The sequence below is a fragment of the Piliocolobus tephrosceles genome, chromosome 5 (assembly GCF_002776525.5).
Source record: "Piliocolobus tephrosceles isolate RC106 chromosome 5, ASM277652v3, whole genome shotgun sequence".
Taxonomy (NCBI): Eukaryota; Metazoa; Chordata; class Mammalia; order Primates; family Cercopithecidae; genus Piliocolobus; species Piliocolobus tephrosceles.
This window is the reverse complement of record NC_045438.1, coordinates 124,477,180-124,489,215: the sequence shown is the minus strand read 5'-3', so window position 1 is coordinate 124,489,215 and position 12,036 is coordinate 124,477,180.

Below are 12,036 nucleotides of genomic sequence, written 5' to 3'. Positions count from 1 at the left end.
TTGGACTTGAATTTCTATAGTGATAGTAAATTCTCAACTTTGTATTCTGACAGCACCTATAACTCCTATTCCATGATCCCCTTTTTCTCCCTTTGCCCACATAGATTAAAGGTATTGTTTTGAAAGTGTGTTTGGCCTATTTTGGTTTTTCCAGTGTTTCTGGAACAGGAAGCTAAAATCAGCTGGGGATTTCTGCGAGATTGATGATTTTTGTTTTGTTTTGTTTTTTAGATGGAGTTTCGCTCTTGTTGCCCAGGCTGGAATATAATAGCGCAATCTTGGCTCACAGCAACCTCCGCCTCCTGGGTTCAAGCAATTCTCCTGCCTTAGCCTCCTGAGTAGCTGGGATTACAGGCATGCGCCACCATGCCTGGCTAATTTTGTATTTTTAGTAGAGATGGGGTTTCTCCATGTTGGTCAGGCTGGTCTTGAACTCCCGACCTCAGGCGATCTGCCTGCCTCGGCCTCCCGAAGTGCTGGGAATACAGGCATGAGCCACCGCGCCCAGCTGAGATTGATGATCTTTAGACAAGACTGTGAAATTATTTCCTAAACTGAGATGGGAGTGTTTTGCCCTACCAACCTGGTGGGGCCTCTACTCAGTACTGACATCAACTGTTTTTTTTCAGATTTTGCCCAGAAAGTCATTGTGTTATATTAGAAACTCCAAACATGGATCAAGTATGGAGCCATATAATTTTTTAAAACAGCTTTATTGAAATATAATTTACATACTATACAATTCACCCATTTAAATAAAGTATACAGTTCAATGCCTTTTAGTATATTTACATAGAATTGCTCAACCATCACCACAATCCCTTTTAGAACATTTTCATTACTTCCAAATGAAACCCCAAATCCTTTAGCCATTAACCCCCAATCATCTTATCCCTCCTAGCCCTTGGCACTAATCTACCTTCTGTCTCTACAGACTTGTATATTCTGGACATTTCATGTAAATGGAATCATATAATATGTAGTTCTTTGTAACTGGCTTCTTTCACATAAAATAATGTTTTCAAGGCTCATCTGTGTTGTAGCATGTACCTTGGATTTTTAAAAAAATGTTTTTAGTTGTTTTCTGTTTGAAGTAGGTTTTTCTCTCAACTTATTTTGTCTTTGCCACTAAAAATGATAATTTTCTTTTCTTTAAATGTGGTGCTCTTTGGTGAATCATTAGGTTCTTTTTAATATTTCCCAGTGAAGCAAAGTGGTTCATCTAGGATTGGGATGTGTCTGTTCTGGTTTGCAACTGTCATCTGATGAGGAAGTTAAACTGAAGGCCTGCAGCTTCCCAAGATAGATGGAGGTGGAGAAAACTCATCAGACAGGGAAGTTACCAACCCTGGGAACTTCTCTGAAGGGTACTGATCCACTGTCTCAGTATTTGTGGGAATTTCATTTTGAGGTTTAACATGCAAATGGGGTCTGCTTTTTGGGAGTTACTCAGCTGGGTTTTGTGAGCAACGTTTGGGGTGCTCCTTTCATTGTTTAAGACAGTGGTGTTTTATCTTCCCTGGAGTTGGGATTTTCCCTTATGTCGCCATTTGACCTACTTATCTTGGTACGTTCAAGGCATCCAGCCATTCTTTGTGCTCTCCCTTTCACTTGTTTAAAAGATGTAACACTCTTATTCTAGGAGTATAAAGTGTCCTTTCTGATTTCCCCATTGGCTTTGAGAGCAAGACCCCAAGATCGGTGAGACATTCTGTCCTGGATTGATGGTCAGAGAAGATAGGAGGGAATTTTCACTCTTACTGAGCATGGGGAACTCAACTTTGGAAATTTCCTCTTATAAATCATAAAAGCAGTCTTTTAGCGTCTAGGTTAAAAAGTCAACCTACGAGAGGTGTTTCTGGTTTGATGTGTTTATTTATGGCATTGGCTTATCTGGATTGTGAAAGCAACCAACACTTGTCAAACATTAATATGCATATGGATCTCCTGCTATCTTATTAAATATGCAGACTATGATCTGGTAGGTCTGGAGTGGGTGAAATTCTGCATTTCTAGCAGGCTCCCCGATGCTGCTGCTGCTGCTGCTAGTCTACTAGACCATACCTTGAGTGACAAGGATGTAGTAAAGGATTCGTGAGGGGAGTCTGGACACAGGCTTTAGGAAACGTTCTTTTGTCTGGTCCTGGGGCCTAAGACTTAGGTGCCTTTAGGTTCTCCCTTTCTCCTAGGAGGGGTGCTCACCCAGAGTTGGTGGGTGTAGCTGGGAGCTCATCGTGCGCAAGAACACTTGCCCCCATCCCTCCCCCAGCTTCTTAGGGAAGTGAGGGTGGTGACTGCGTCTGCCTGTGGCTTGGAGACATGGAGGTTAATGTGGACCAGGGTGGAAGGGGAGCGGTTACCATGGGAATCTGGCAAAGTCATCAGGGCACACCAGTGGCTGTTGGAGCCCCCGGATCAGGAATTCAAGTATTGGTGAACCCTTGAGGGTCTCAATTCTAGAGGTTTATCCTTATGCATTAAAAAAAATACTGTAGTTACATTTTATTTATTTTTATTTTATTTTATTTTTATTATTTTTGAAAGAGATGGGGTTTCGCTATGTTGCCCAGGCCAGTTTTTAACTCCTGGTGTCAAGTGTTCCTCACGCCTCGGCCTCCAAGGTAAACATTTTAAATGGTTATAGAAATACCTACATAACAACTTCGATTTTGCCTCTTGGCCTGGAAAGCCTAAAATATTTAACATGTGGCCCTTTTTATAAAAAGTTTGCCAGACACTATAATAGAGATTTTTAAAAAATCACACCATAAAACATAGATGCAGAAAATCAACCAAAACAAATGTTGACTTGTTTCAATGTTGTTGATTCAAAGGCAGACATCTTTGTATCCACCACCCAGGTCTTGAAATAGAACTTTGCAGCCACCCCACGGCCCCTCCATGGATTCTGCCCTGCCCCCAACCATCTTCCTTCTCCCAAAGGTGACCATTACCCTGACTTTCATAGTAATCACTGAATTTTTTTTTGTTTGTTTTGAAATGGAGTTTCATTCTTGTTGCCCAGGCTGGAGTGCAACGGTGAGATCTTGGCTCACTGCAACCTCTGCCTCCCAGGTTCAAGCAATTCTCCTACCTCAGCCTCCCGAGTAGCTGAGATTACTGGCACCCACCACCATGCTTGGCTAATTTTTGTATTTTTAGTAGAGTCGGGGTTTCACCATGTTGGCCAGGCTGGTCTTGAACTCCTGATCTCAGGTGATCCGCCCACCTCGGCTTCCCAAAGTGCTGGGATTACAGGTGTGAGCCACCGAGTTCGGCCTGCATTGCATTTCTTTACAGTTTATCACTCAAATGTACATCCTTAGACGTTATAGGCTTGCACGTGTTTTAAAAAAGCATATCGACTTGATATTTTACATCTTTTTATCGATAGGTTCCATCTCCATCCTTTTCCTTACAGTATATCTATTGCATAGCTAGGGAGATTTGATCTGTGGTTTCCCACAGTCTAAGTTTTTGCTGACTGCATATTCGACATTCAACTCACATTCAACTTGTTCCTCTGTCTTCTCTATTTCATGCAAATTAGCACCTGGATGTAGAGATTTGATTAGACACAATTTTGAATCCCTTTGGCAAGACCATAGATGCTCCTTCACTAGAGGGTGCATCAATGTTTGGTTGTCTGTATTTCTGTGATCTTAGCAGGCCCTGATAACATAATGCCTATATCTGTTAACTCACTGGAAGGTGCAACGTGGTGATATGTTAATTCTATCATCTCTTTTTCATTTATTAATCGGAGTCTTTTTATGAAGAGATGCGTCCCCTAATCAATTATTTGTTAACCAGTGGTATAGTTAATGTAGAAAAGGCTACATGCTTGATTTTTCCCCCTTTGATTATCAGTGTTCAAGATAATGAATTTGTTCCTATCACTCTCCAAAAGTGAGCTATTATTATATTTTCAGCATCATTGTGAACTCATGGATTTTGGCCTATTTGATGGTTTCAATCCATTGCAATTACAGTGCTGTGTCCATTAAAGCTAAAAGTGTCCCATCTTTGGTTAGTGGGAACTTTTTTGATTTGGCTTCTGAGTTCCTTTGACATGACTCTAGTAATCTTTGATAGATTCCTTGCTTTCTGTTATGGCAAGATATTTCTGGCTCATTTTGTCATTTTTTGCCCTAGACCTGGAATCAGCCATTTACAAAAGTCCCAGCTACTTTTAATGTGAGAAGGAAATTCAACACTATAATCTAGGTGCTAGGGATACTTATTGCTACTGGGTCAGTCATTGTTTCCAGATTTTTACAGAGGACGGAGACAGGAGGAATATATATTTACAGATAAAATGGTTCGTTAGAAGTTTTTAAGCAGGAGAGCGACATGATCTGATTTATGCCTTTGAAAGATCCTTCCACTGAGGGAGAGTTGACTATGGGGGTCATTGCAGAAGCAGCAATGCCTATAAGGATGTTGCTGACATTGTCTAGGAGAGAGATGATGGATAGGATTGCAGCTGTGAAGATGAGAAATGGTTAGATTCAGGCTGCATGTGAAGGTAGGGCTATATTTGCCAATGGATGGGATGCAGAGAAAGGAGTAGAAGATTCATTTCTAAGTTTATGACCCGAATAACAGGGTGGGTGATGGTGCCATTCACTGAGACAGGAAAGCTGGAGAACGAGCGGGTCTGTGGAAGGGAAATAAAAAGTCTGCTCTGGTCATGTTAAGCTTGAAATTAGACATCTACACAGAGAGGTCATTCAGTGTTCGATATGAAAGTCCAGAGTGCAGAGGCAAGATCTAGCTGCAGCTGTAGATTTGGGGGGTTACTAGCACATTGGTCCTGGATGAGATGAGATCATCTAGTGGAAGATCAGGATGGAGAAAAAGAGAGGAAGGTGAGATCTTGGGTGCTTCCTGGGGAGCTGGAGCAGGAGATGCCTGTAGGAGAGGCTGAGAGGGCAGTCAGGGTCAGGAGGAAAACTGGAAAGAGTGTGGTTGCACCAAGGCCTCCAGATGACCGTGTTCAAGAAGAAGGGAGTGGCCAGTGTGCCAGGTGCTGTGCAGGGTTAAGCAGAAAAAGATCGGAGACCTAACCAATGGATCAGGCAAGATGGGAGCAGTTTCAGCGGGATGATGGGAAGGAAAGCCCAACTGGAGTGGGAGAGGAGGGGAGACAAGAAGGTGGAGACAGGAAGCATAGGCAACTCTGGAGGAATTTTTCAGGAAAGAGCCAAACAAACAGTAGAGGCTGGATGGGACTGTGGGCTCTAGGGAGTATGTTTATTTATTTGTATAAGTCTGCTTTGGTCATGTTAAGTTTCAAATTGGACATCTACATGGAGAGGTCATTCAGTGTTTGATATGAAAGTCCAGGCTAGAGTGCAGTGGCATGATTTCGGCTCACTGCAACCTCTGCCTCCCAGGTTCAAGTTATTCTCCTGCCTCAGCCTCCAGAGTAAGTCGGATTACAGGTGCCTACCACCACACTCAGCTAATTTTTGTGTTTTTAGTAGAGATGGGGTGGCTAGGCTGGTCTTGAACTCCTGACCTCAGGTGATCCTGTAATCCCGCCTCAGCCTCCCAAAGTGCTGGGATTACAGGCTTGAGTCACTGTGCATGGCTTGTTTATTTATTTTTAAGAACAGCAACATTTGGCTTATTTGTATGCAGATAGAAGTGATTTGGTAAAGAGAAGAAGCTGATAAAGCAAGAAAATGAAAGGATTATTGCAGGAACAAAGTTTTAAAGTATTTGAAAAGACAAAATTCAGTACAAAATAGAGGGATAGGCCATTGCCATGTGCAGGGACACCTGTTCCATTATAATAAGAGAAGGATGTAATTCCAGCACTTTGGGAGACCGAGGCTGGCAGATTACCTGATGTCAGGAGTTCAAAACCAGCCTGACCAATATGGCAAAGCCCCATTTCTACTAAAATTTCTACTAAAAATACAAAAATTAGCCAGGTGCGGTGGTGGGTGCCTGTAATCCCAGCTACTTGGGAGGCTGAGGCAGGAGAATTGCTTGAACCCGGCAGGCGGAGGTTGCAGTGAGCCAAGATTGCACCGTTGCACTCTAGCATGAGCAACAGAGCAAGACTCTGTCTGGAAAAAAAAAAAAAGAGAAGGAGATGGAGGATACTAATTCCAGTAGGTCAGTTGCAGCAGGACTGAGGAGCAAGCAAGGGAGTACTCATTCTCATGCACCTATTTCCTTAGTGAAGATGCAGTGAGGTGTAGAGATGAAACTGGTGTCTTGAAAGAGAGAAGGTGATTTGCTAGGGATTAGCTGACACTGTTGGCTGCTCATTTAAGATTTGAGGTCCTCGATTTAAACTGAGACTGATTAGCACAGTGGGCTTTTCTCCATCCATGCCCAGCTACTCTTTGCAGGTTCAGAGCAGGCAGATAGTCGGGCATAATCAGGCTTCGGTCCTGCCATCTGAGTGTGATGGGGGTCAGGCAGGCATGAAGAGGAGTACTTGCAGGGAAATGGTTAAAGTTCTGAACTTGTTCAGTATTTGAGTTGTAAACACTACCCATCTTGGGGCTCATTTCTTCTAATAGCCTTAGTATCCTGTTTCAAACCTTAAAACACACTTTTAAAAACATAATGATGTATGTGATATGTGACTTCTCCCTCCTGCCTTTGGAAGCTTTTTTTTTTTTTTTTTTTTTTTTTTAGATGGAGGAAAGAGAAAAGAGACTGCTAGTGTGTAAGATGTAAATATTATGTTAAAGAGGTAGTCACTAGTTTGGCGAGAGAAAATTTTATCTTTAAGCTGACTTTACATCAGAAAGAGGAGTCCAAAAGACAGTGGTAAGGCTTCTTTAAAGCACTGAAAGAAAAAACTCATAAACACAAAATTCTATTTCCAGCAAAAATATCGTTAAAGAAGACAGAATAAAATTTTCAGATAAAAACTAAGAGAGTTTATCACCAGCAGATTGCACCATAAGAGAATTCTCCAGGCTAAAGGGAAACATGGCTAGATGGGAAGTTGACTCTTTAGGAAGAAATGAAGAGTGCTCGAAATGTTAAGTTGTATGTAGATAAATATAAAATGCTATTTTTTCCTCAATTAAAAAATACATATTTAACTGTTTAAAGCAAAAGAATTTGGCCGAGTGTGGTTGTTCATGCCTGTAATCCCAGCACTTTGGGAAGCTGAGGTGGGTGGCTCTCCTGAGCGTAGGAGTTTGAGACCAGGCTGGTAACATGGCAAAACCCCATTTCTACAAAAAACACAAAAATTAGCCAGGCATGGTGGCATGTGCCCTGTAGCCCCAGCTATTCGGGAGGCTAAGGTGGGAGGATTGCTTGTGCCTGGGAGGTCGAGGCTGCAGTGGGTTGAGATCGCATCACTGCACTCCAGCCTGGGCAACAGAGGGAAACAAACAAACAAACAAAAAATTGCAATTGTTAGTCCTGTTAATTGCTCCTGTCCTTCAGGACATGTAATATGACTACAACATACAAAATGGGAATGGTAAGTTGAACCATACAGTTGCAAGTGACTACATTTTACATGAAGTGGTATAATATTAACTCTAGGTAGACTCTGAAAAGTGAAAGACGTATTTTGTAATCCTTTGAGCGGTGGTTTTCAGAGTGTGGTACAAGAACCTTGGGGCTCCCCAAAACCCATTTAGGACTTCTTCGAGGTCTTCCCATTTTCAGCTATGTGTCTGTGTGAGGCTGGATTTTCTTCATATAAGTCAACCAAAACAACGTATCTACAACAGATTACAGAACAGATATTAGAATTCATCTTTCATGGCCAGGTGCGGTGGCTCGTGCCTGTAATCCCAGCACTTTGGGAGGCTGAAGTGGATCACTTGAGGTCAGGAGTTGGAGACCAGCGTGGCCAACATGGTGAAACCCCGTCTCTACTAAAAATACAAAAATTAGCCAGGCGTGGTGGTGCATGCCTGTAATCCCAGCTACTTGGGAGGCTGAGGAAGGAGAATCACTTGAATCCGGGAGGTGGAGGTTGCAGTGAGCCAAGAGCGCCATTGCACTCCAGCCTGCATGACGGGAGTGAGACTCCATCTCAAAAAAAAAAAAAAAGAATTCATCTTTCATGAAGCCAGAAATTGAAGACATTTACAAAAATGTAAAACAGTGTCACTCTCCTATTTTGGGGAGAAAGTATATTATTTTTAATGAAACATGTTATTTATGTTAACATGTAATGGATTTATTATTTTAATTAAATATGAATATTTTTAAGATTTCCAGTTTAATTTTAAATTTTCTTTTTTTGAGACAGAGTCTCGCTCTGTCACCCAGGCTGGAATGCAGTGGTGCGATCTCAGCTCACTGCAACCTCTGCCTCCTGGGTTCAATCAATTCTCATGCCTCAGCCTCCTGAATAGCTGGGACTACAGGTGCCCGCCACCGTGCCTGACTAGTTTTTGTATTTTTAGTAGAGACGAGGTTTCGCCGTTGGTTAGGCTGGTCTCAAACTCCTGACCTCAAGTGATCTGCCTGCCTCAGCCTCCCAAAGTGCTGGGATTATAGGCGTGAGCCACCGCGCCTGGCCTCCCTGTTTAATTTCTAATAGATATTACCCACAGAGAAGCTTTTTGGGCGTTTTCAATACCTTTTAGGAGTGCAACCTGAAACTAAACATTTGAAAATTTCTGCTTTACAGCAACCACTAAAAAATCACGCAATGAGCAGCACTATTCATTGTGGGGGAAACAATCCAAATCTCCATCAGTGGATGAATGGATAGATGAAAAGTGGTATGTGCATACAATGGAATACTAGTCAATCATAGAAAGAAATGAAATCCTGATATGTGCTACAATGGGGATGGACCTTGAAAACATTACTCAAGCCGGGCGCGGTGGCTCAAGCCTGTAATCCCAGCACTTTGGGAGGCCGAGACTGGCGGATCACGAGATCAGGAGATCGAGACCATCCTGGCTAGCACAGTGAAACCCCGTCTCTACTAAAAAATACAAAAAACTAGCTGGGCGAGGTGGCGGGCGCCTGTAGTCCCAGCCACTCGGGAGGCTGAGGCAGGAGAATGGCGGGAACCCGGGAGGCGGAGCTTGCAGTAAGCTGAGATCCCGCCACTGCACTCCAGCCTGGGCGACAGAGCGAGACTCCGTCTCAAAAAAAAAAAAAGAAAAGAAAAATTAATAGATAAGTTAAAACTGAATTACAAAAGTTATTTAGTAAACTAAAAACACACACACACACACACACACTTAGAAATGGAGGAACAGAGTAACAAGAAACATGTAGAACAAACAGAAAACGAATAGCAAAATGGTGGCACTAAACCTAACCATATCAAGAATAATATCACCCATGACCTAGCAATTCCTCTTCTAAGTATTTCACCAAAGGAAATGAAAACAACTGTCTTCAAAAAGACTTGTACGTGGACGTTCATAGCAACTTTATTTGTAATAACCAAGAACTTGAAACAGTCCAGGTGTCCATCAGCAGAGGAATGGATAAACAAATTGTGATATATTCATACAATGAACTACAACTCAGCAATATGAGAACAAACCAGTGATATACACACAATATACATGAATCTAAAAAGACGCTCAGTGAAAGAAGCCTTACACGAAAGAGTACATACTTACTGATTTCATTTTTATGAAGTTGTAGAAGTTATAGAACAGGCAGACATCTTTTTTTTTTTTTTTTTTTTCTGAGACACGGTCTTGCTCTGTTGCCCAGGCTGGAGTGCAGTGGTGTGATCTCGGCTCACTGCAACTTCCACCTCCTGGGTTTGCACGATTATCCCACCTCAGTCTCCCAAGTAGCTGGGACTACAGGTGTGCACCACCAATGCCTGGCTAATTTTTGTATTTTTTGTAGAGATGGGGTTTTGTCGTGTTGTCCAGGCTGGTCTCAAACTCCTAGGCTAAAGCAATCCACTCGTTTGCCTCACAAAGTGCTGGGATTATAGGCGTTAGCCACTGAGCCTGGCCCAAACATCTATTTTTAAAAATCTAATTTTTATCTTTATGATTATTATTTTAGAGATGGGCTCTCGCTTGGTTGCCCAGGTGAGAGGGCAGTGGCACTATTGTGGTTCACTGCAGCCTCAAACTCTGGGCTTGAGCAATCCTCCTGCCCCAGCCTCTGGAGTAGCTGGGATTACAGGTGAGCACCACCACACCAGGCTAATTTTTAAATTTTCTGTGAAGGCAGAGTCTTGCTATGTTGCCTAGGCAGGCCTCCAAATCCTGGACTCAAGCAATCTTGCCTCCTTGGCCTCCCAAAGTGCTGGGACTGTAGGCATAAGCCACCTTGTCTGGCCAAGAATATGTACTTAATGATTCAATTTTTATGGAATTATAGGACAGGTAAACATCTATTTTTTAATTTTTAATTTAACTTAATTTAATTTTACTTTGAGATGGAGTCTCGCTTTGTTGTCCAGACTAGAGTGCAGTGGCTCGATCTTGGCTCACTGCAGCCTCCGCCTCCCGGGTTCCAGCGATTCTCCTGCCTCGGCCTCCTGAATAGCTGGGATTGCAGGTACGCACCACCATGCCCAGCTAATTTTTGTATTTTTAGTACAGATGGGGTTTCACCCTGTTGGCCAGGCTGGTTTCGAACTCCTGACCTCAGGTGATCCACCCACCTGGGCCTCTCAAAGTGCTAGGATTACAGGCATGAGTCACTGCATCCAGCCTTAATTTTATTTTATTTTTGAAACAGAGTTTCACTCCCATCACCCAGGCTGGACAGCAATAGGGCAATCTAGGCTCACTGCAACCTCTACCACCTGGGCTCAAGCGATCCTCCTGCCTCAGCCCCCTGAGTAGCTGGGACTACTGGTGCAAGCCACCATGCCCGCCTAATTTTTGTATTTTTTGTAGAGACGAGTTTTGTCATGTTGCCCAGGCTGGTCTTCAATTCCTGACCTCAAGTGATCTACCCATCTCAGCCTTCCACAGAGTTGAGATTATAGGTGTCAGCCACCACGCCTGGCTAAGCAGCTTTTTTAAAGTGTAGTTGTGAATGCTGGGTTTGTGTTGTTTAGAAGACCGCCTTCCAGTGATGGACCTGAGATGCTTTGGTACTATGAAGGGGAAGGAAGAAGAAAAGAGGGGTTGAGATGCACAAAGAACACGTCTATAATCCCAGCCCTATTAGCTAAGCAGTGCGTTTGACTAGCCAATAAAGCTCATGTGGCAAAGTGTCTGGGCAGCTTTCCTGGAGGCCTCACAATTAAGAATCAATTTTTTCATCAGAATTAACCAAGGCCAGGGGTCTTGTGTAGTGTTTTTTCCTTCCTCCAGAAAATCTGGAATAAAGAAGGTCTGTATGTAATGCTATGAAAAGATCTCCAAGCTTGAAAAGAAAAACATGCAGAATAGTGTGATTGTATGCTACTACTGCATGTAAAGGAATGCAAAAAAAAGAAAAAAAACCAAACACCTACTCATATTTGCTTGTGTAGCTCTGGAAGGGACACATAAGAAATAATGGTGGTTGCTGGGCGCAATGGCTCACGCCTATAATCCCAGCACTTTGGGAGGCTGAGGCAGGGGGATCACCTGAGGTCAGGACTTCAAAACCAGCTTTGCCAGCATGGCAAACCCGTCTCTACTAAAAATACAAAAATTAGCCGGGCATGGTGGTGCGTAACTGTAATTCCAGCTACTCGGGAAACTGAGGCAGGAGACTGGCTTGAACCTGGGAGATGGAGGTTGCCGTGAGCCGAGATCATGCCACTGCCCTCCAGCCTGGGTGACAAGAGTGAAACTCTATCTCAAAAAAAAAAAAAGGAAAAAGAAATAACAGTGGTTTTAACTGAGATGGGGGTGGAGGTGGGGCTTGGCCGGGGGTGTGGGGTGGCAGAGAGGCTTTCCCTGTATGCCTTTTTATGGTTTTTGATTTTGCAAGCTGTATAAATGAACTTCCCATTCAAAATTAAATAAATAAAATATAAAAAGAGAGACAAAGAATAACAGGAAACAATGTTCTCCATGTCTTTGGAAGAAATAAGAGAAGGAAATTTTAGACTGTGGCTTTCCCTGATTAAACATAATTTCAGCTACAAAGATGAGCACCACA